Here is a 25,923-nt window from a genome sequence, read left to right as displayed (position 1 = left end):
TATGATGCAGTATTACGAACCTTTCTGTCTTTCCTCCCATTTTAAAAAAGTCATTTATTTAAATGCCTTGGATACAAGTACCAAATGAAAATGAATGAACAAAATTGATAAAGGTGTCCTGCAGTAAAATACACAAACAAAACATTAGCATGCATTTGGTGTTCATTCACAACACAACAGGTTTGGAAGCAAGGAGACATTACCAGGACTGTGTATAGCCTATACGCAATAGAAATCCTTGTGAATTCCCCAGTGAATGATTCTTTAGTTTCAGCAGAGTGAGCTCCAGAGTAGCTGTTACGTGAATGATTTGAATGAACTATCCATTTGTGATTTGTGGGTGTGAGTTTTAATCCACTACAATAAAACTCAGAAAGTTTGCATCTTGTACCTGCTAAAGATTAATAGCTGAAGCACTGTCAATGAGTCATTCTGTGTCTGTAACCTTGGTAACCCCTCTTTTTAGTGTCTTGAAGCCTTGCTAGAAGGAAGAGTATAAAAAATATATGTCCTGTATATACTCTGTGTACATTCATATACCTGTGTGTGTGCATACATGTACACACACACATATGCCATGTGTGTGGAGATGATCTCAATGCTATTTATTTAGATTAATTTTGAAAGAAATAATAGAAGTGCTCATCTCCGGCCGTGGGCACCCCTTAGAAGGCTTAAAAATTCCCAATCAGAAAATGACATTTGTCAATTAAATCTAGCACTATCACTGTCGCCACAATTTAATTATCTCTTTCCAGTAAACAAACCTGTCTACTTCTGAACCTCCCCAAATACCTGAGGGGAAAAAGATGAGCTTTGCCACATGTCCAGGAAATAACAAATCCAGACTGTGGCAGACTCCGTGGGAAAGTGCATTCTGGGGTCAATGGGCCCTCATGGATCTCTTTGATATTGAAGGAGCTCCATGCTTACTAACCACAACGGCAGCAGAATGACCTGAGGAGAGGGGTGGTCTCTTAGGCCTTGCCTAGAGGAGGATTTAAAGGTGTGATGTCAGATGAAGTTATCCAGCTCAATCTACCTAACACCTTCTAGAACTTTTGACAAGTCCCAGCAATTGTACTTGAGCTGCAGCACATGCTAAATTGGTTGCGTTAAAGCTGAAAGGGGAACCTAGACTTTAATTTGTCCAGTTTGGCACACGGTAAAGATCAATTGCTTTGTCTTGACTAGAGTTTCAGAAGGCATTAATTAGATCAAGCTGAATAATATGATAGTCTCAAGTAATCCAGACTGAGACCCATACTACATATGGCTTTACAGACAAATAGCCTCACCTTGAATTCCACTCTGAAGACCACAGACAACTAGTACAGCTCATTGGCCACTGGTGTAGTGTGCGCCCAATGTAAAGTAGTGCTTAATAAATGTGTGCCACATTCTACACTATCTTCAGCTTCTGAATGGTCTCAGTGTGTAACCCCAAAGAAGAGCACACTCCAGTAGCCTAATCTTGAAGAGACAAAGGCATGAATAAACTTAGTAAGGGACACATCTGAAATGGAAGGCCTCACTTCCTTACAAAGTGCAGATGGAAAACCATGTTCAACACAGCTGCTGTCAGAATAGCAGCCTTGGGTATAATATCCCTAAATTGTAAACCCATTTCACAATTAATAGTCACACACCATCAATTAGTGGGGCATGTACAATTTAGCTAATATGGCTAGCCTAGTCCTCTTGAACTATGACTCATCTATAGTGTGAGAGGTTCTGGACTAAAATCATGGGGAAGACATGGTGGCAGAAGTGAAAATTATTTTTTGGAAGGAAGGACAGGCTAGTCATTAGGCCATTGGGATTCAGGAGACCCGCATTTAATTCTCTGTTCTTCCACAGACTTCCTGGGTGACCTTGGGCAAATTACTCAGTCTCTCTGTGCCTCAGTTCCCCATCTGTAAAATGAACCCCATTTTTTCTAAAGGGGACCAGGGTCCACAGCCACCTAGCTATCAGCTGAATTCTGTTCTCTGTTATCCCAGCATAAAGCTAAAGTAACTATTGACCCCACATGAGAGATATTTGGAATGCATGAACAATTGTGCAGCCATTTCCATCTGCTTCTAAGGACCACAGCCATATCAACAATGTAAGACTTACTCATAAGAAAATTATTTTGTGGGAGAGATGACAGGTGAGGCATCAAAAGTACATAATAAATCCATTTCTCACATGCCTCCACAGTTTATCATATAGATATCTCACCCCACTATGCAATGTCTGTGTATCTCTCAAACATATAAACTGTATTGCTTAACAGTAGCTTTTAATTTAAAAAAAAAAATCTCCTGTACTTTGTAAAGGCCATTTTAACGGCTTGAACACAAATCTGTTTTCCCTTCCAGTTCTGTCCTTTTCTATTTAGCTAATTGAAACTAATAAGGCTCTTTTGTGTACTTCTGTGTTTATTAGATTAACCTGATATCCTAGTTCCTGGGGATTTTTTTGCGTGCTCTGGCTGAATTATATTGAAACTGCTTCGTTACCATCAGCCATTGACACATTTAGCGCCTTCTGTCCTGGCTCCCCCTTTCCACACCAGTTTCCTTATTTGTTTTCTCCCCTTCCCCTTATGGCTCCCTGCCTCTTTTTCCTTAATGCAGAATTCTGGTCCAGATGTTTCTGGCCTGGACCTGCTGTATTGCTTGCCACCTCTCTGATGGCAAATACCTCCTCATCAATTAATGTTTTTCTAAAGGTTATGCTCTAGCTGAAGCAGGAATTACTTCAGGGAAGTTCTATGGCCTGTATTATTCAGAAGATCAGACTAATGATCCTTTCTGGCCTTGGAATATATTAATCCAAATTCGGGACATGTTACCACAAGGAGGTAGGGGGCATCGCAGATTGTGCCTTGTTCTCCCTTGCCCACAGCGTTAAAGGAGAAGAAGAGTAGGTGATGCATTCAGGCTTAGCACGGAGACAAGTGGGCCCAAGTTCAATGTTAAGGTAGGCAGGGGAGGAGAAAGAGGCTTGAAAGTTCAAAAACAAGGGAGTTTGGGGGAGGGAGTGTGTGGTGTTCTGTTTTGTTATGTGGGTGGGGGGATGTTTGTTTTTTTGTTTTCCTTCACAAGAGCTTAGGCAGGGCGGCTATGGCAGATACAGAGGCAGCAGCGGTAGTGACCTAAGGAATGGAGGAGATAATGAAGATGACTGGATGTGGAAGCTGTGGGATTTACATTATCCTGCATCTCCAAACCTCGGATCTCCTCTTCCATCAACTCTATCAAGCATGAAGCTCTTTTTGAGTACCCACTACAGCAGGGATCGGCAACCTTTGGCACACGGCCCGTCAGGGAAATCCGCAGGCGGGCCGGGACAGTTTGTTTACCTGCAGCGCCCACAGGTTCAGTCAGTCGCAGCTCCCACTGGCCGCAGTTCGCTGTTCCAGGCCAATGGGGGCTGCGGGAAGCGACGGCCAGCACATCCCTCGGCCCTTGCTGCTTCCTGCAGCCCCCATTAGCCTGGAATGGCAAACTGCAGCCAGTGGGAGCTGCGATCGGCTGAACCTGTGGACACTGCAGGTAAACAAACCATCCTTGCCCGCCAGCAGATTTCCCTGATGGGCCACATGACAAAGGTTGCCGATCCCTGCTGTAGTGGGTACTCAAAAAGAGCTTCATGCCTGATAGAGCTAAGTGGCCATTTCCTCTGTCTGGGTCTCATAGCCACATGCTTCCACTGGTCACTTTCCTCACCCATCAGTCTACCCTCATATTTCTCCAGTCCAGCTTGCATATGAGAATCTTGACTTTTCCCTCAAGCCTCCTCATGCTTTCTCTCCATCATCTGCTTGAATCCTCTTCAAAACTCAACCATAGTCTCCACCTGCATCTCCAAACCTCAGATCTCCTCTTCCACACTTCTAGAGTAACTTTAAATGGGTCAGATTTGGGTCCCAGCAGGCTGTCACTATGGCTTTGAAGAGGAATTTGTAGGGTAGTGTGTTGGCAACAGGTGAATGCAATAAAGTATTCCATTGTTTGCAGGTATTAGATCTTTACTGGAGGGTAAATGTGTCTCTAAAAGAATATGAGCACTCAGTAAATGTCTGACAATACCCTGCAAGCATCTTAGGACAGACTAATCAGGCAAAGTCTGATTTATCCATCTCACTTGCTCAATGTTCCAGCTAAACAGATCAACACCAGGGAGCTTTGACAAAGGATTGCAGCAGAGAAATGGGGAGCAGCTGGAGTAATCAGAGGAGTAATTGGAGAAGCTGCCAGGGATTGCTTCCCCATACCTGCCAATAGTCTGGTTTGGCTGGGCCACCCCTGGATTATGAACAAGAATTCTGTGGTGCTGCTGTCCTGGCCTGTGTATTGGGACAGCAGCATGTATGATCTCCATCCTCAGCTGAAACTAGAAACTCAGGCCCTGCAAGAGAGCCACTAGCCCTTCTTCTGGAGAAGAGGGGCTGTTGTTATTAGGGCAGGAAAGAGGAAATCCAATCCAAATGGCTGTGCTCCTGCTGCTGGACTGAACCACATGGCATCCTGCCCAGCACCAGAAGGAGCATCAGTTCCCCCAAAGCCCACCATTCGCTCTTCAGCCCCTACACCCTGCTTGCTATGGAGCTGCTTCTTCTCCATCCTCCCCCCCCCACCCCAGAGCCCCCATACTTCAAATTCTCCCCTACCACGTTTTCCCTGCCTCCCCAACCCCTGCCACCCAGCAACCCATGGTCACCACGTACCATTCCTGGGTGTGGGAGCATTAATAAAGTTTTGATTAACTCAGAACTTCTAGTCAAAAGAGTTCAGATTCACAGTCAACCGTTGGTTATTTTAACAATCTCTGTTTTGACTGTAATGGTAGTTAGACATATTTTCTATTTTTAGATTACTTTACTTTTCTATTAAAACTGAGAGTGATTTTTTCCTACCACAGCATCTCGATTTGGGCACACAGTATCGTATGCAGAATAACTTGTGCACACAAATTTGCTCACACAGACAAGGTGTATGCATGCACACCAGTAGTTAGACTCCTGACTGCCCAAACTATTTGATTTGTATCCACATATCATACTTGCACTTGCAAGTAATCATGCACGTAGACTTACAGGCTGATTGAGGTCCTTTCTGAGGATTTGACCTTTAATTTTAGCTTTTACTGAAAGGTTGGAGCTTTTAAACATTTTGTAGAACAACATACATGTTTTTCCTAATTTTCACCTTGACTCGTAGTGCTGCTGGCAATTAGTGTTCACCTCAGTGGTTTTGGTCCCTTCCCATGTCTTTTCCCCTTATTTTCATTCCTAAATTATCAAATGCTACCCCTAATCTTGTGCAGATAATCATCTAATTCTGGTACTCTCTGTGGTTGGCTCAAAGATTTGCAAGACTCTTGCATTTTTGCAGTGTCACTCTTCTCCTCTGTTCTGAGTGTTGATGGCACATTGAATTAATAGTGCCCAGCCCCATTTACTGTTCTATTAATTCTACTGTCCACCCTGCTTGCAGACTTGTCCATTATGCAGAGAACACCTATGAGGGTTCTTTCTCTGTGGACTTACTGATTGCTCTCCCAGTAGTATTCAGCTTTGCACATCTTGCATTGAAAACAATGTTCTCCGTTAAGCTTTGTGATGGCTTTACAGGTGAAGGTCCTGTTTTTCCATAGCAAGTCTGTGCTAAGGAAACCCAGTTCCTGTTTGTGGCATAAACCTGTGAAAATATAAAACCCTTAAAACGTAGTGTACATTATTACAAATTTATTGTCCATATTGCACAAATGTTGACAACTCGTTCTTAGGTCCCAAATCAAAATCTGCCCTCAGGGCAAAATAGATGTACAGACTCCACTTCATCTAGCTGCTGCCTATACCCCTCTTGATGAGAGACATCTTGATGAGAGTGAAACGTTCTGTGTCAATAGTTGTGCAATATTTGCTGTAAATACCCATTTTTAATCATCCAGTTCTCTCCTGGGGTTTCCTCCTTGTCCCAGCCAGAGACATGAGATTCTCCTTATTTCATCCTCCCACCTCCCAACATTTCACATTTGACTCTTTAAAACCAATTTGCAGCTATTATACTCTTTCCTTGTCAGACTATCACCCTGACACTCCTTAGGGTTTGACTTCAGCAAGAGTGCTTGGAAGGGCTGCTGTGTTGGACGGTTCATTAGAAAAAAAGGGATTGCTCTTGAGTGTTCTGCTGTTGTGAAATCCTTCCCATGGGTTTAAGCCTGTTGCCTATGTCATGCTCCCTTGCTGGCCCTGGAAGAAAGAGATTGTACTTGGAAGCAATTAGGCAGTATTATTTCATAAAATTGTATACAATTATTTACAAAACATACTGTATAATTGCTTCCAAGTACACTGTGAAAATATGGTTCATTTTATTTTTACTGAATTTTATAAAATTATGTAAAAACAAGCCATATTTTTCACAGGTTCCTTTCTATCATATGGTAATAGTAGCATGCTATCGGCCCCTTGTCTTATTTTGTAGCCCATGAGAATTCCATGTGGCTTGTAAACAAAAGCGATGCTTTCAATCAATCTTTTGATGATAAAAAAAAATCCTACTTCCTTTGATTTTTTTCTGCCTATCGATTTCTTTTGCACCTTCCTTCGTTGTTATATCTAGATGTCAAATACAAAATTAAGACGCCCACTACAATGTTGTCCATAACTCTCCATCACCCCTTAATGAGGTGTTGGGCTTTTTAATCTTATCCAACTATGAGAAATTAGAATGCAAGTTCCTGTTTATTTGTCCAGTGTTACGCACATCTATGATACTGCACACAAAACTTGTGTAATAATAACCAATGCCACGTCATTCTTCAGCTCTTGTCCGTCCCCCATCCGTCTATATCCATCTGTTGTCTCTTGCCTTATGCTTAGCCTGAAAGCCCACTGGGGCAGGGACTGTCTTTTAGTTCTCTGTTTGTGCAGCGCCTAGCACAGTGGGGTCCTGGGCCACATCGAGGGTCCCTAAGTGCTATAGTAATACAAATTAATAATAATGTTCTTGAAATAAATTTTATGCACCTAAAATAGGAGTCAGCAGAGCGTGGTAAGTCTGTTTCCTGTTTCACTGGACAGGAGCAGGAACGAACGAGCTGCTTTTCTGGCATGGAGCTGGGCACAGAGGCATCTCCCTCACTCTGGTCTTGACAGGGAGGAGAGCAGGAGTTCATTCTCCCATCCGTGTTATTCTAGAATTTTCTGTACCTGGCTAGGCATTTCTCAGTTGGTTCAGGTTTTAGGTCCGACTGACGGGAGAAGATGAAGCCACTGCCAATCTCTCCTACCATAGTTTGGCTAGTTTTAGCCCCATCTGTCCCCATCGCCCATGGTTCTTTATATACTTTTGTCAAAACACTAGATAGCACAGTTCAGACTGGTTCTAGAGTCTTGGCCAGAAGCTCCTTGGCTATCACAGATGGTACTTCTACCCTCCAGAAGACATAAATACAAGTGACCCTGATTTCTGAGATGAGGAGGCTAAATGATAACTCCTGATTCAAAGCTGGATAAAGACTTGCTCACTGAATGTTGGACCATGGCAAAACTACTAAGAATATCACACCTCTATTGATTCTGTCCATGACTTTTGCCCCTTACTGTTGAGGAGAAGCTGGATAATAACCATGCCTGTCTGGTTTTTTTTAAAGGTACTGACTTATAATACTGATGTGGCTCCTGAAAACAGACTTGTACACCTAGACAGCCATGGTGAAAATCCAGGGCTTACTCCAAAGAAAAGGTTATTGTAAACCAAGCGAACATATTTATGATGCCTAGGCAGATTATTGTCCTTATCAGGATATAATTTCAGAATGACAAAGGGGAAGGTCTTTTGCACATACACAATAACTCCAAAACTCCAGGGATTCTGCCATCAGCAGTTCTATACCTTCTCAAAGGCTTTAGCTACAAGTATTCTGCATCCGTTTTTTCCTTGCTTCTGATTCCAAGTTCTACAGCGGCATGTGATGATATGTGGAACTGCAAGACCACCTATTTGAATTTATATTTTCTCTTTCATCTTCTCATTGGACCCTAATTTGGTGGCTGTAGCAATCCCAGCTCTCTGGAGGAGCTTCCATGTCCAAATTACCCTATGCTCATGACTACAGATGCTAGCCTGTTTGGAATCCCATAGGAAGCTGAATATGGCACAAAGCGACTGGCCTAAATAGAGTTATAGGTATATCTCAATGTGCTTGAGCTCAGGGCTGTAATATGAGCTTTTCACTTTCAGGAGAAGCATAGTGTACTGCTTTAGCCTTTGAGATGTCAAACTACCAAGCTTCCAGGAATGCTGAGAGCAGTAATCGCTCTTGGGAGAAAGACAAAACATGTGAATGAAGAAAAGCTGCTAGGAGACTATCTGGCAGTAACAAGTAATAGCAATTCAGAGAGACTGTAGATCTAGTATCCCTTGAGGCTTTGTAGTTGTTGTTGATTCCAAAGTTAAACAGGCTCAGTGCTCATGATATTTGCACAATCCCTAACTGAGGAATTATGTATGTTAAAATTACGGGAGACATCACAGCACTTCTCCTATTTTTTTCATCTTTGACAGAGAGATAGGGGTGGGTTTTTTTGTTTGTTTGTTTTGTTGTTGTTTGTTTTTATTAAATATAGAGCATATTACCAGACTATCAAGCTAGGTCTTACCTTATTTTGTAAAAATGTTTTAACACGTGATATTATTATTGTGTGAAACATAAGTCTGCTATATTTGGTGTTTTACTCTGTAATTCTTAGAAAACGTGTAAACCACTGGCCAGACTTTTAAAAGGACTTGGGATAATCTTGCTCATTTAGTTTGGGAGTTAGATATTAATTTTTAACACATCATTCTAAATTTGTGGTGCACAGATTATAAATTCTTCATGTGTTTTTATAGTTAAGTGTATACCGAACGATAAATGGATATTTTCTTGTAATGTTTTGTTTTGGTTTGTAATAACTGAATAGATAAGAGGATAACATTTCAAGCTTAAATCTTGGATTGCAAAGCATCTATATGTCTTATATACTTGTGAGAAAAATTGCCCATAATCACTTCTAGATACTTATATGCAGTATTACTGGTGCTCAATGTTGAAAATTAGCAATTTTGATTTTTTGCAATACTTCTAATGTAACCAACAGAGAATTTTGGACTCCTTTTAGTTCTGTTCATAAGAACTTTTTTAAGTAGTTGAAATCATGCCTCCCTACTCTTTCTTCCTTTGGAATTTTTTGTCATTAGGGCACTGCTATATATCACAAGTATCTGTAAAGAAACTTTGGGGTTTTTTGCCTGGCTTTTGTACTAGTGGTTCTTTCAGCATTGTTTCTCAAGGGTAATTTCTATGACATAATTAGATCCTGATTAAATATCAACATGCAGGTAATATTTCACTCTTTTGTAATTTCCAGACCTCAGTAGAGACAGTAACATGTGAGTGCAGCCTGTTCTGCAATGTGCTTGTTATAGTTTGGTGCCAGTTGCTAACTGGCAGTACGAAGGGGCATTGTTGTCCTGGTATATTTTAGTCTGTTTATACTTTTTGTGCTGCCCTTACTCCACATCTGCTGTTGTTTTTCTGATGGATTTTTGTAAATCAGATGAATTCTAATTCAATCAAAGTTGGAGTCAGACGATTTAGAGATAAGGCAAATTAATTTGGGTTGAGTAACACAATTCCTTAGTCTTTTAAGCATGTTTTTCAGCTGTTTGGGGAGGACATTTATATCAAGCTACAAGTCTAAAACATTAAAAGCCCTTACTAATTAAAATGGGCAATATTTGCTTTACGGTAACCAGAGAATACATTGAGGAGAAAGTAAATAAGGAAATATTATTTACTCCTTCTCTTAACACAAGAACTAGGGGTCACCAAATGAAATTAATAGGCAGCAGGTTTAAAACAAACAAAAGGAAGTATTTTTTCACACAACGCACAGTCAACCTGTGGAACTCCTTGCCAGAGGATGTTGTGAAGGCCAAGACTATAACAGGGTTAAAAAAAAAAAGAACTTGATAAGTGCATAGAGGATAGGTCCATGAATGGCTATTAGCCCACGATGGACAGGGATGGTGTTGCTAGCCTCTGTTTGCCAGAAGCTGGGAATGGGCGACAGGGGATGGATCACTTGATTATTACCTGTTCTGTTCATTCCCTCTGGGCACCTGGCATTGGCCACTGCCGGAAGACAGGATACTGGGCTAGATGGAACTTTGGTCTGATCCAGTATGGCCGTTCTTATGTTCTTAAGGTCAAAATATTCAAAATTGAGTGTCTTACTGTCTAAAGCCCAGATTTTTAAAGATATTTAGGCAGTGCTGCACTCAGCTTGTTTCTTTCACCAGCAGAAGTAGGTCCAATAAAAGACACCTCACTACCTTTGTTTCTTTAATATCCTGGGACCAACACAGCTACAACACTACAATTAACCAAATATGTTAGTTTCAAATCATGTAATGCTGTATAAAAAAAAATTACAGTAAACCTCACTAACTACAGAGGCACTTGCCATTCCATAGTTGGGGGCAAGTTTAGTTTTGTATTTAAAACAGGGATTCATACTCTGTTATACGTGAAACAACAAAATATATCTTCCCCAAAATTACAGCATTTACTTTGAGTACAAAATAACTTTTCTGAGAATTTGTTAATAAGCTTACTAGTTAAAATTAATTTAAAATGTGTCCTTTAAGAAAGTTAGCACATGGTATCAGATGTTCTTTTTGTCCAAAATGACCTTAGTAACAAAATAATGCAGGGCCTTTAAACTTCCCATATAGTTAAAACTCACTCAAATCTTGTGCATAGACTACATTGTACAGGCTGCTCTACTCAAAATGGCCACCATCTCCCATTGTTCTCCATGAAACTGGGGGTCACAAGCTGCCCTTAGTTAAGATGCAGCGTAGCGCTTGAGTTGCTGTGTCTACACTGACACTGCATTCACTTTTGTGTGGTGCTAAGTCTTCTAAGGGCACATCTCCTCATTCTTTGCGCTGTAGTGAGCTTATATGGTCTATGAATTCTCTCCCCCTGTGGGAGAAATAGTCTGTGTTTTCTGGGAACACCAGGTGAATTATGGGATGACATTGGAGGACTAGTGTTGCTAGCCTGCATTCACATTACAGAGTGGACATGTTAGCAGCTGACAAGTTGCGCTCACTCGAGTTTTAACCTGTACCTGGTCTTGGGCCAGTCACAATTCAAGTTAACTTTGCAGTGAAGACCATCCTGTAGCTGGTTGCTAGCGGGAGGGTGAGGGGAGGAGTCCTCCCATTGCCGCAGCCTCACCACCTCCCTCCTCACTGAACAGGGGGAAGGTCGAGAGGATCTGAGTAGAGGTCATAAAATCCAGCGTGACCTGCTGTCAACCCCACACGGTCATGTACTGACCCCCCTACAAAGCTGAGCACGTCAATCGGGGTGCACACCCAGTCCTGCTCACCCCCATGTACCGAGCAGAACCGCACGGGTTCTGCAGCTGGGCAGCCCAGTGCCCTTGTTGCAGTGGGACAGGATTTAACCATCTCTTGAAACGCACAGTACATTCTGGCTCAGTTTTCTGCCTTTACCAAGTAGGGGGGAGAGATGAATTTTACCTTAGCAACTGAATCTATTTCCCTCAGTAGGATTTAATCTGGGAAGAGTCATTCCATTTTGTGTAAAGCGCCTCAGGCTAACCGATCTTTGTAGATTACTGAAACCGGACTCACAGTATAGATTTGGAAAGTCATTGCTTTACGCCAGGCTTACTGACAGCCTTTTGTTCATTTGCCTTGCATATCATCTACATGGAGCATATAAATGTTCTGATCTCATCGCCTTTCAAAGATCTAGAAGACTCTGCATCTAGGAAGCTAGAAGAGTGAATATTTAAATACTGGAAAGAGGGTGTTTTTATACAACAGAATTATCAGTCTCATTGTCTCTGTCTGTCCACCTGCCTGTCTCTGTGCAAAGCATGCAAGAGATGTACATTCCATTTTTGCTCCCCATTCTCCCTATAGTTTTAACCCTGTTCTAGAGGAGTACCTTACATTTGCATGAAAGAGAACTCAATATCTAAAGCAGTACAGAACCTGCTTTAATGCAATAATGCAAGTTGACTTTTCATGACTTAGTTATCATGTGATGAGGGTCCACGAGTTGCATAAATATAATCAGCTATATCTCACTCCTGTGCACTTTAGGGAAAGGAATTTTTTGTTGCTGTTCTTGTAACTCGTTTCAACAGCATTAACCCCCATGAAGTCCACTCTGTCGCTGATACTGGGCAACCACAGGTCACTCAATCAATGGAAGCTCTGCAAATACAATAGTGGAAAAGGGAAGACCAGAGTTGCAAGGCACAGAATAACAACCCTGTATGACTTGAACCTGCCCCATTGAAGTCAATGGGAGCAGGATCAGACACTTTATGAATGCCTTTGTGAATCTATTATTTTTCTAAGGTCTGAAAGGCAATACTGCATACCCACTTGGCCCTAATGAGACAACTTCCTGGAAATTCCAAAAGGTTATCCTTGCAAAGAATCCTAAACCTTCTCCCATGAGCTTTTCCAGGGAAGGATTGAACGAGACCCTTGGTTTTAGATCACCTGTCTAATTTCAGGTAGATTCCTTTTCATTGTGCTGAACTCATCATTATCAATAAACAAATATACAATAAATAGACAGTACATTGGACAGCTCAGAGCTAGTGAGCAGTATCCAAAGTAGATGGATTGTCATGTTCCATACCTAGCTTAGGTAAAAAAAATTAATTAAGATCACCTTCCCTTCCCCACAGAATGACATGTTTTATAGCTTCCTTGAATGGCGTCATTGAAATAATACATCAGAAGTTGCAGCTGACAGTAAATGACAAGGTACAAGAGACAAAAGCTTTTTTAGAGCTGGGTGACTTAGATGAAACATGTCTGGCTGCACTTGCTTCTTAGGAAGATGGTCTCAATGCTTGCAAGGCTACGGAGACAGCTTCATTAAAGTCAATGGAGAGAAAAATTAGGACTTTTCAAGTGGTGTTTGTGACTCACAAAACTTTAATAAGTAAAAATATGCAATAGTCAGCCAGTGCTTTGTATTTCTGGAATTTGCTTTGCAAACCCTATGCAGAGGGAAGGGGGTAAGAATACAAGTACACTTTCCTCTGCTTTGCTGCTCAGTGCCGGGTGCTTCTCCTTCTCCTCCTCCCCTCCCATAATTTGCCTCATGCACATGCTCACTGCTCACAGAGACTGCTTTCATTTCAGTCTCATTGTCCTCTCAGCTGCTTCTGGCACTCAAATCCTCTTGCTTTAGAAATATGTTGGAGACCTCATATCTTTGCCCTGTTGGGACAGATGCATCCGGCATGCAAACTGTACATGCCACATGTGAGCTAACTAAGAAACAAAATTAAAATTTTAATCAAAGCCTTCATGCTTTTACTAAGTATTAAGCAGCAGATTGTTAGGCGTGTAAGTAGGTCACACATTGTGTTGAACGATTGTGCTTTGTCCTTACCATCTGGCAGCATGAATCAACGTCAGCTGGATGCAAATATAACTATGCAAAGGTGACCTTGGTAACAGTATTGGTCCATTGAGCAGAGACCACAAGAGGGTTACCTGCATTCACAAGTACATTTTAAGGGTAAAACCGAAAGTGGCATTGCATGATTCTAATACTGGGAAACCTTCAGGATACATGGCCACAACTGTCAATACCAGTTAAACAGTCTGCTGTTTTTCATTGATAACTATCTGTAGTTTCAAATCAGCAATTGCCTTAACCCATAGTCATAAATCTGGATTTCAGTGCATGCCCAAGGGCTCACTGAAATTCAAGTGAGTTACAAAAAAGCACAAGGAAAATAAGATGAAAATTATCCTTTGTGTTTGATTGCTGTTTAAATAAAAAAGGGGGTGGGGAGTGAGACATTTCCAGGTATTATCCAAGACATGTTCTAGAGTGAAAGCCATTGTTCTTTTGTACACTGAAAGGTAGGGCTAAAAAAAGAGCTCACTCATTGTTTGGTTTTTTTTTGGGGGGGGGGGGGAGAGAGGGAAGGAATTAACTCATCTCTTGAAACATAAACCACTAAACTCTCCCTGATATCTGAGAAAACCTATAACAAAAACCATTAACTTAACCATAACACTGTCAGATCAAATCCTGCCCCTCGTTTTTTGGTTTTTTAAGCCTTTGCAAAACCTAAGACCAGTAGAAATGTTTCAGTTTTTTTAATGCCAAAATAAATCAGTTTTTAAAAAATAGAATTCCCTTATGTTGATTCCAACCCATACATCACAGCTTTGAACATATGCTTAAGAGTTGTGCTGGAATGGAGCCTTATATCTGTATTTGAATATCTAATTTTAGGTGCCCAAGTTTGAAATTTTTGCCATTAAGTGACAGAGGACATAGTTTCCGTGGCAAGATTAGAACCCAGTTCTGATGACTCCCAGGCCTGTCCACTAAATACTAGATCACATAACTTCTCATGGAGATTGCTGAGCCTTTCACAATGTGAATGCATTGGTAGAGTAAGAGCTTCTTTAAAAAGAAATAAAGAACTTTCAGGGAGAAAATATAAAGCAAAGAGGGCAGATTTATAAGTTTCCAAGGTTCCATGCCATCTATATCATGGGTTTACCATTTGGCAAACCTACACCCGTAACTGAAGAGACCATGCTGATTCCTGAATTCTGCCTTCCCAACATTCTAATCCACTTAATTAAGGAAGCCCTTACAAAAACAGAATACAAAATATCAGATGCTTATGTGTGACTTATTTGGCTGCAAAATGTGTGCTCAACTATAATAAGCTAATTGTCTTCAAACTTGGATTGTGTTTCCTTTGCCAGTGAGGACTATGAAATATAGCCATTTAAGGGTTTCTAGCTTCAGCTCTGGTAGGGTGATGAAAGCACAACATTTCAACGGGAACATAAAGGGAAAACATTTTTCTCCCATTTAAAAAATGTTTGACCCAATTGTACTCAATTACAAATAAATAAATAAAATCTCCTTTATGCTGATCCCAAGCTCTGAAAACATCTGGTGAAAAAGAATTTGTCTGAAAAGGTTACAAGAAAGTTGAAGTGGAAATTGGAACTCAGCCTTAGCCATGTATTCACTGCCAACAAACACTGTCATATATTAAATATCAGGCCAACAGCTCCTACCATATTCACACATTAATTTCAATAAAAAGAAAAGGAGGACTTGTGGCACCTTAGAGACTAACCAATTTATTTGATCATAAGCTTCCGATGAAGTGAGCTGTAGCTCACGAAAGCTCATGCTCAAATAAATGGGTTCGTCTCTAAGGTGCCACGAGTCCTCCTGTTCCTTTTGCGAATACAGACTAACGCGGCTATTACTCTGAAACCTGTTATTAATTCCAGTGGCATTACTCACATGAGGGTACTGAATAGAATTTGGATTTCTGAAAGCAGTCTGGAATTAAACAAGGAAAGAGTAGCAAACACTGTACTATAATATACAGGAGTATTATTGTCCACTGGAGGTCACTTTTTCCAATATAAGGGATAATAGTTATTTCTAGGAAGAGTAAACATCTGTTTCATTATTAAAACCACTGAGAAATGTATTCACTTTAAATTACTGATAGATGTGGCTCAGAGGAAGTCCACAATGCCTCATGGAATATTTTTGATACGGAAATATAAAATGTGTAATGACAGTGATACTCAACATTTCATTTCTGTTGCTTTAGAGTTAAATTTTACGGGGTTTTTGGTTTTGTTTTATTTAAGGCTTCCAGATTTACTTTTTCCCCTAGAACAGGCAGTCCAATTATTCATATGGAATAAAATGTTCAGTGAACTTTACCATTTTTGTGCTTGGAATTAATTTGGAAACAAACCTTTTTAGTAATTTATTCATTATTTTTAATTGTTCAGCTAACCATTTTGAACAAATTTCACCTTATTTATTTGTGAACGGCTCACTTAGATTATTTACTTTTATTTGTGAGGTGTGACTGTTTTCCCCCAGTTATATGGCATTATGGGCCTCCTTGAGCACCCATTGAAGTCAATTAAAAAAAAAATTCCGCTGACTTCTGTGAGAGGTGGATTGGACTCTGGGGGGCGGGGAGGGGGAATCATGGGCCTATTGAAGTCAATTGGAATTATGCAATTAACTTCAGGAAAGGCAGGATTTCACCCTGAAGGCTCACTACTGCAACTTTTTAAACAGTAGAATAGCAAGTATTGACCAACAAAATCTCATGCTAAAAACACAAATTGACATACGAAGATTGTCATTCATAAAGACTTCAGTTCGAGAAAGCATTCATATTCAGGAAAGCACTTTAAATTTAAGCACATGCTGCCCTTAAGAGGCCATAAAGAGCAGCCATTCTCAAACATTTGGGAAAGTATTTTTGCTCACAAAGCAAAGTTCACAAATAGACAATAAAATGGACCACAGATTGCCAAACTGAATAATCATTCAGCATTCAAGCAAACACGCCTAAATACTTGTAGTGTTGGGTGTGGGGGTTAGTAGTACTTCTGCAACTCTATTCTAGACCTTTTCCCTGAAGCGAGAACATTGGTGGGTTTTCAGTAATCCAATTTACAATTCCATCAGGATTAACGTTCACTTTTAAATAAATATCCGAGAGCCTGAAAGGTGATCCACTCAGTGTGTAGGCAAGGACTGGCCTGTCTCCCAGGATTTGTGAGAGTGTTGGGTCATCCTTCAGGATAGGTTGTAGAACCTTGATAATGCGTTGGAGGGGTTTTAGTTGCGGGCTGAAGGTGACGGCTAGTGGCGTTCTGTTATTTTCTTTGTTAGGCCTGTCCTGTAGTAGGTGACTTCTGCGAACTCTTCTGGCTCTATCATCTGTTTCTTCATTTCTGCAGGTGGATATTGTAGTTGTAAGAATGCTTGATAGTATTGTAGTTGTAAAAATCCTTGCCTACAGACAGCCCCCCAACCTGAAGCGAATACTCACCAGCAACCACATACCACACAACAGAACCACTAACCCAGGAACCTATCCTTGCAACAAAGCCCACAAATCTATTCAGGGGAGTCCATCACAGGGCCTAATAACATCAGCCACACTATCAGAGGCTCGTTCACCTGCACATCTACCAATGTGATATATGCCATCATGTGCTAGCAATGCCCCTCTGCCATGTACATTGGTCAAACTGGACAGTCTCTACGTAAAAAAATAAATGGACACAAATCAGATGTCAAGAATTATAACATTCATAAACCAGTCGGAGAACACTTCAATCTCTCTGGTCACGCGATTACAGACATGAAAGTTGCGATATTACAACAGAAAAACTTCAAATCCAGACTCCAGCGAGAGACTGCTGAATTGGAATTCATTTGCAAATTGGATACAATTAACTTAGGCTTGAATAGAGACTGGGAGTGGCTAAGTCATTATGCAAGGTAACCTATTTCCCCTTGTTTTTTCCTACCCCCCCCCCCACCCCTTCCTCAGACTTTCTTGTTAAATCCTGGATTTGTGCTGGAAATGGCCCACCTTGATTATCATACACATTGTAAGGAGAGTGATCACTTTAGATAAGCTATTACCAACAGGAGAGTGGTTTTTTGGGGGGAGGGTGTTGGGGGGGGAGAAAACCTGGATTTCTGCTGGAAATGGCCCACCTTGATTATCATACACATCGTAAGGAGAATGATCACTTTACATAAGCTATTACCAGCAGGAGAGTTGGGTGGGGGGAGAGAAAACCTTTTGTAGTGATAATCACCCATTTTTTCATGGTTTGTGTGTATAAAAACGTCTTCTGTACTTTCCACAGTATGCATCCGATGAAGTGAGCTGTAGCTCACGAAAGCTTATGCTCAAATACATTGGTTAATCTCTAAGGTGCCACAAGTCCTCCTTTTTATAAAAAGATTGTTTATGAATATGCATTATTCTTATTTATTTGTATGGCAGTAGCGCCAGGATCCACAGCCATGGACCAGCTAAGCGCTGGACAAACACAGCACAAAAACTCTTCCCATGTTGCTTCCTGACCACAGTGGTGAACCAGATGAATAGATACTCTTTACACCTTTAATTTTATGTGCATTGTATAATTACTAGTGGAATTTACTACTTGTATTATGCAAGAAAACTTGAACTACTGCTTGCTTACTGGAGTGTAGAACTGATAAATAGCCATCGCATTCATACATTTGGCATGATGGTTAGCATTATTTATTATTTACTTATGGTTGCATACGCCTTGTCCTTTCATTAAAACCTCTAAGACCAGTTGGTAACAAACAACCATTGTGAAGCCCTAAGAAATGAATGAGAGAGACTGCTGCAGCTTTTAGAGTAAATTTTTATCCCAAGAAAAGCAGACGAAATGACCCTTGAGATGACCGTCTAACCCTGTGGTTCTATGATTCTATGAATGAATAATCCATCAGTTCTGATTCTGGGAAGAACAATGTGAAGAGTTTAACACAGCTTTGAGCGGGGGTGGAGAATGAGCGCTGCCCTTGAATTTAAAACTCAGACAAATAAAAGAGACATATTAGTGACATAATGAACATTACCTCCAAGAAAGGTGAAAAACTTTGCCTCAGGACAATGCAACAGAGCATAGCTACCACTGCTGTTCCTGACACAGAGCAATATTATCACCATGGTGTAGTCTAACCTCATGCACAGAGACATAATGGCATTACAAGAAAAATGTGTGCCATCATTCAAAGCAACAAGAAAGAGTGCAGTGATCAGTCAAACAGTTAATACAGCAAATGGATGGGACAGTCCTAACAATTTGTTGTGCCACCACTCCTGGCTCTTTCTATGAAGGCAGCATGATAAAAATATTTTGTAATGTATCCAGGTAAAGAACTAGTTACAACTTGTCGGACACTTTCTAAAATCTGATTACTTGACCCATTGTGAATTCCAGGCCTAATTTTGTAGAACACTGAGACTTTCCATTTGTCACATTCTCTGGTAAAAGTCAAGGCCAGCATTTTAAACCTAGGTTCCTATAAGTTAAGCACCAAAATCCATTTAGGCTCCCAACTAAAAGTTCCCAGACTTTTGGAAGCAAGCAACAACTGCAGTTCCTATTGATTTCATTCAGGAGTTTAGAAACCTACCTAGTTTGCAAAATTTTGGTGCATGTTCTCTGAGAATTGTCTCTGCAGATTGCCACTTATGGGTTGAGCACCCTGGAGCAGCTGAGCATCAGTAACCTTCTAGAGAGTAGTGCTTATTAGAGCTGCCCAAGCACCCTTTCATGACATTAATCATCTGGTGCCTAAGCTATAAAAGGGCTGTGTGGTTCCAACTACCTCAGATTTTACGTGAGTGGCTGTAGGTGGTAGAGCTACCTTCTTTCCATACCTGGAGGTGTTCGTGAATCCATATGTACCTGTACTAGATATTGGCTGGCTTGGGCTCAAAAGGAAAGCTCTTGAGGAGTTCCTGAAAGAGACATCCACTGTTTCTATCCCCAGGACTGCAGATAACTGGGGCAGATCTACCTTGATATCTAACTAGAGGTTCTCTTTTGTATAGGCTAATGGGACTCTGTACAAATCAAGGCTTTCCTCCCAAAGATGATTTGTGGACACTGATAGAGCTGAAGAAGCTTTGAAGACTTGCCTTTGTATTTTAGAAATCTGTTGGGCTTCCGTCTGAAGCTCTGTTAATACATTTATACACCACTACACTCTCAACTTCACATCTAGAACTCATATTTGCTTCAGGAGGGCCGTTCTGCACTCTGATTGATAAGAACTTCTAAGACCACCTTCCTGAGCAATTACTGCTCCTAGACAAGAACATAAAAATGGCCATACTGGGTCAGACCTATGGTCCATCTAGCCCAGTGCCCTGTCTTCTGACAGTGACCAATGCCAGATGCTTCAAAGGGAATGAACAGAAGAGGGCAGTCATCAAGTGATCCACCCCTGTCATCCAGTCCCAGCATCTGGCAGTCAGAGGCCTAGGGACCCCCAGAGCATGGCATTGCATCTCTGATCATCTTGGCTAATAACCATTGATGGATCTGTCCATGAACTTAACTAATTCTTTTTTAATCCAGTTATAGTTTTGGCCTTCACAACATCCCTTGGCAACAAGTTCCACAGGTTGACTGTGGATTGTGTGACATAGTACTTCCTTTTGTTTGTTTTAAGCCTGCTGCCTATTAATTTCATTGGATGACCCTGGGTTCTTGTGTTATGTGAAGGAGTAAATAACACTTCCTTACTTATTTTCTCCACACCATTCATTACCATTCATGCTTTATAGACCTCTGTCATGTCCCCCCTTAGCAGTCTGTTTTCTAAGCTGGCCAGTCCCAATCTTTTTAATGTCTCCTCATATGAAGCTGTTCCATACCCTTAATCATTTTTGTTGCCCTCTCTGTACCTTTTCCATTTCTAATATATTTTTGAGATGGGGTGACCAGAACTGCACACAGTATTTAAGGTGTGGGCATACCATGATTTATATAGTGGCATTATTATATTTTCTGACATATTATCTATCCCTTTCCTAATCGTTCCTAACATTCTGTTTGATTTGTTGACTGCTTCTGCACATTGAGCAGATGTTTACAGAGAGCTATCCACAACAACCCCAAGATCTCTTTCTTGAGTGGTAAAAGCTAATTTACATATGTATTGTTGGAATTATGTTTTCCAACAGTGTGCATTACTTTGCATTTACCAACACTGAATTTCATCTGCCATTTTGTTGCCCAATCACCCAGTTTTGTGAGATCCTTTTGTAACTCTTTGCAGGCTGCTTTGAACTTAACTATCTTGATTAATTTTATATTATCTGTAAACTTTGCCACTTCAGTGTTTAACCCTTTTTGCAGATCGTTTATGAATATGTTGAACAGTATTGGTTCCAGTACAGATCCCTCAGGGACACCAATATTTACCTTTCTCCATTTGGAAAACAGACCATTTCCCCCTACCCTTTGTTTCCTGTCTTTTACCCAGTTACTGATCCATGAGAGGACCTTCCCGCTTACCCATGACAGCTTACTTTGTTTAAGAACCTTTGGTGAGGGACATTTTCAAAGGTTTTCTGGAAGTCCATGTACACTGTAGAAACTGGATCACCCTTGTCCACATGTTTGTTGACCCCCTCCAAGAATTTTGTTAGATTGGTGAGGCATGATTTCCCTTTACAGAAGCTGTGGTGAGTCCTCCTCAACAAATCATGTTCATCTATGTGTCTGATAATTCTGTTCTTTATTATAGTTTCAACCAATTTACCTAGTATAGAAGTTAGGCTTACCAGCCTGTAATTGCCAGGATCGTGTCTGGAACCTTTTTAAAAAATTGGTGTCACATTACCTGTTCTCCAGTCATCTGGTACAGAAGCTGATTTAAGCAATAGGTTAGATACCATACTTAGTACTGCAATTTCATATTTGAGTTTCTTCAGAACTCGTGGGTGAATAAATACTAATAAGTCACCAGGACCAAATAGTAATTTCTCATCTTGTTCCAAATCTCCTCTATTGACACCTCAACATGGGACATTTCCTCAGATTAGTCACCTAAAAATAATGGCTCAAGTGTGGGAATCTCCCTCACATCCTCTGCAGTGGGAAATGTGCAGAGGCAATAATTAGAGAAGGAAGAAAGTTTATTCAGCAGCAGCTAGTTATTTCAGGTATTACTCCTACATGTCCACACTACCTGCCTATATTCCCTTCTTCCTCAGAGCTCTTTGCTAGAACTCTGAGGTTTAGAGGAAGGAGCTAATATGGTTAGGATGGCATGGCCCTTCTATACATTCTGTTCTGGAAGTTTGGTGAGAACCTTTCTGTGGTCCCAATGGGCTCTGCTGTCCTGGAGGTTCCCAAAGTCCTGGCACGCAGCTGCAGATGCATATCTTATAAGGGTGAATGTGCAGAGACAATACGCTCAAAGCACTGGACAAGGATCTCTCTTAAAGTTCAGACTTTTTTTCAAGTTGCTGTTCCACTGTCTCTTGAGTCTGTTTGCTTAACACAACACTGAAAAGAAAGGGATGGGTGTTTTCTTAAAATACACAGTCAGTTGAAAGTATTTTTGTTGAAAACTGAGACCAAAAGCGTGGGCCAATGAGGGTCAAACTGAAATGCCACCTCTGAATCTGCAGTCCTCTCGTTGGCAACAGAACAGTTTATTCTTCTTCTGCATGCCTGGGAGAAGCTGGAATTGGGGCATCCAGGCAGGGGGAGGTACACATACACACCTGTGTGCCACAGGGTTCCGTCCCAATAAGAAATCAGATCTCCCTTGGACGGTACATAAAACTGTAAGTGTGTCATTCTTGGATTCTCTAATGCTCAAAAGTGAAATTGGCTGTGTGGAGGTATTCAGTCCACTCATTCCCTTGTTGTATAGATTTGTTGTTCATAAAAACTGTGGAACTAGACTGTAAACATAGAATTATATGCCGCTGGCTGGGTTAATTGAACACCATTTGTGTGGAGTGCTGTAGTTCTTTAGGATTAAATGCTGCTTGGAGCAGGAAATCTGTGATTTTAAATTGACAGGAAATTGTTTATTGTGAATTGATCTGAAGTAGGCGCAGGTGTACTCAATTAGTTCAATATTAGCAGGATTTTCTACTCAGCAAATTGATATTAAGTCAGCATGAGTTTACCAGCGTCCATTCAATGTATTATCTGAATGAGGCGAACTTTGGCTTCAGATGAGAATGCAGCTGAAAATGTGTTGTTAAAAACGAAGAAAATCACTTCTTGTACAATATATAGACTGGAGAAGGGACTTTCCCATCTGGCATCTTGAAAACCGTCATTTGGCCTATATACTAAATCTGGCAAAATAAAAGTAAATAATGATGATTTGCTGAAAACTCTTTTGCATACAAGTTTTTTCTTCCTTTGTTCATTCAGTTTGTGATTTTGAAACCATCAAATTTTGATTTTTAATGAAGTTTGAGGAGACTTAACATTTTTCTTGATAAGGCATTATTTGAGAACTGCAAAAAGGCCCTTCCTGGTACAACCTCATTGAGGAGGTGGCATTGGACTAAATCTTCTCACAGAAGAAGTCCCCACTACCCCTCTCCCCCACAAAAGCAGCACCATGTGGTCTGGTGCATTTTGAGCTCAAGAGAAGGATCTAGAAAGGCCTGAGTTTTAGCCCCCATCTCTGCAGCATAGTGGCCTTATCAATGCTTTTTACTTTCAGCTTTTTACAAACCATATTAAGTTTGAGGCAGGTAAATATAGTTCAGCCCATATTACAGATGGGGAAATTGTGGCTGATAGAGGTCAGGAGATCTGCTGAAAATCACACAGTAGCACAGGCAGGATTGTTAGAATGTCAGACTGCTAAATTTATGCCAAATCTACTAGACCATGGAGACTCCTAGACAAGGTGCATCCTCAGTCCAGTCTGATTCTGATCTCAGTTGCACCGGTGTAAACCTGGAGTCACGTCAGAGATAGCAGTGGAGTCACTCCAGATTTACACAGGTATGACTTAGAACAGGATCTTGGGTAGAAAGAGCAACATTTCTGAACCCCCAATGTTCCAAATCAAAATGTGTTGTTTCATCATAGAGATAACAGGGGAAATTGGAGATTTGATTTGGAGATCAAAGCATACAGGCCTCAGCTGTGAGTTGCATGCCCAAGCAGGGAAGTAATGGGACATATGGATCGCCTTACATCCCCAAGTAGATTACCCACATCACACTGAGAAGCAGGGGGAGACAACAGCTGCCACTGGGCTGTTACTCCACCTTCCACATACATAGGTGGGGAGAGTCACATTCCTCCCTTTACTGGTAGCCAGCCCAGAGGAGCAAGTAAGTTGTACCAGCCAAAGAGCCTGAACAAATTATTTCCCCCATGGAGCAAAGCGGGAATCTGGGAGCTGATTGTGATCCCCGGAGTCACGTTCAGGTTCCTGTCTTGCTCTTGGGGCAGCGCAGCTATGCACTGCCCTTGACTTACACTCTATCCCAGCAGTTCTCAAACTGTGGGTCATGCCCCCAACATGGGTCGCGACCCCATTTTAATGGGGTCACCATGGCTGGTTGAGATTTGCTGGGGCCAGAGCTGAAGCCTGAGCCCCACCACCCGGGGCTGAAGCTGAAGCTTGAGGGCTTCAGCCCTGGGCAGCGCAGCTCAGGTTACAGGCCTCCTGCCTGGGGCTGAAGCCCTTGGGCTTCGGCTTTGCTCTCCCTGCTTGACGCGGTGGGACTCTGGCTTTGGCCAACCTGGGGTGGTGGGGCTCAGGCAGGCTCAGGGCTTCAGTCCCCCCTCCTGGGGTCATGCAGTAATTTTTGTTGTCAGAAGGGGGTCGCGGTGCAATGAAGTTTGAGAACCCCTGCTCTTGCCCACGAAGACCTTTGGGGTGCATTGGCTCTTGTCCAAGTGCAGTTCTGAAGTTACCTTTGTACCACCACAGGAGATTTATTGGGTGTAGAAAACAAGCATCTGGTGGGGAAGTGACTTGCCCAACCTCACGCAGCATGCTAATGGCAGGGCTGGGAATTGCACCAAGGTTTTGTAAGTCCCACACAAGTGTCCTAGCCACTAGGCCACAATGGCTCCCAAACTTACTGTTTAGGCAATTTTAAGATCAAAGAATTCACACAAGTGGTAACTAATATGGGGAACTGACCCTGGGAAATGAGTTAGGGCTTTGGTTAATTTGTTCTTATTGGGAATCAAGTATTAGTCTTTTGTGGATATATTGGTAAATTATTAAATATTATTTTTCTGGGTCATAAACTCTCCCAAGAGTGACCCAATAAATCTCTCTAGACCTGAGGAGCTTTATAGTATCTATACTGGTATTTTTAGCAGTGTAGTATCCTGCTACCTTGGAGTTCTTCCCCATCACAGTGAAAAACTCCAGTGGTGGGGAAGCTCCTAACTTGCTGGGCCTTTTTGAAAATCTTCTCCTCTTTCTCAAACAAAGAGGTCTTATCACAGACCTGAGCAGCCATGAAACCCTTGTTTTAGGCCAAACGCTAGGGTGGTGTCTGTACAAATGAGTTGCCAGCTGAGAGACTGGGGAAGAAAGTCTGATTTGTCAGGAACTGTGCAAACAGAATCAAATAAGGTGTTATGAGACAATGTTTTTGGTAGCTAGTATTCCCTTTGTATTTTCCACAATGTGATTCATTTTTCTTTGTAATGTTTTCAAGATGCCCATAAAGGATAATCAGGAAAAAAAAATCCAAATTGACAGAACTGATTTTAAGCTTCAGGCTCAAAGCTTCAGGTTGTTGTTGTGGATTCCAAGTACACAGTGCTCTGGGTGAGATTTGGCTCTCATTTGTGATGATGATGATGTAAATCTGGAGTAACGTCATTTACTCCAGTGGCTGTCCACTGGATTTACAGTTGCGTAACTCAGAAGAGCATCTAACCCCTCATGACAGCTCTGAGACCAGAAATGTAAAATACTCTTTTTGATGGCCTTTGGGACAGTACAGAATAGCCACGCATTGACTATTGTCAGATAAAATGAAACATGTTTATAACCTTCACATTTTAAATGCTTATCATGCACTGAATGATTTTTGCACTTTCTATAATAGTAGGGCTTCTCCACATAAATGCTGGGAAAATACAGCATTGCAAATTAATTATGGATAACAGAAAAAATATACTCATTTGACTCTGATCTCCTAAGATCTAGTCCGTCGTTCAGAAGCTTAGTGTCTTCTCTCTGTGATGTTCCCTGAACATTACTGTGACTAATAGCTCTTCAGGTGCATTTTTATGATTTGGGAAGCAGTAAATTCTGTCTGTGTTGCATTAATTATCTGCAGATTTAAAATGTTTCACCAAAAGCCATTTAACATGACTACCGTGCATGCACAAAGGCCACTAAAATCAATTCCTTGCTAGAACAAAGGAGTTGCTGGTTTTTAAAGACAAGATCCATGTAACTTACAATACG

The 25,923-nt window shown here is 41.2% G+C and overlaps 1 protein-coding gene across 7 annotated transcripts in view; it reads left to right on the top strand.

Annotated features, from left to right (window-relative positions):
• PLCB1 (phospholipase C beta 1) overlaps positions 1 to 25,923 on the top strand; it is a 666,388-nt gene that overhangs the window by 598,320 nt on the left and 42,145 nt on the right. The gene's annotated exons all lie outside the window — the stretch shown is intronic.

This window comes from Caretta caretta, chromosome 3, assembly GCF_965140235.1.
Source record: "Caretta caretta isolate rCarCar2 chromosome 3, rCarCar1.hap1, whole genome shotgun sequence".
Classification (NCBI taxonomy): Eukaryota; Metazoa; Chordata; order Testudines; family Cheloniidae; genus Caretta; species Caretta caretta.
This window is presented reverse-complemented; position numbering and strand designations above follow the sequence as displayed.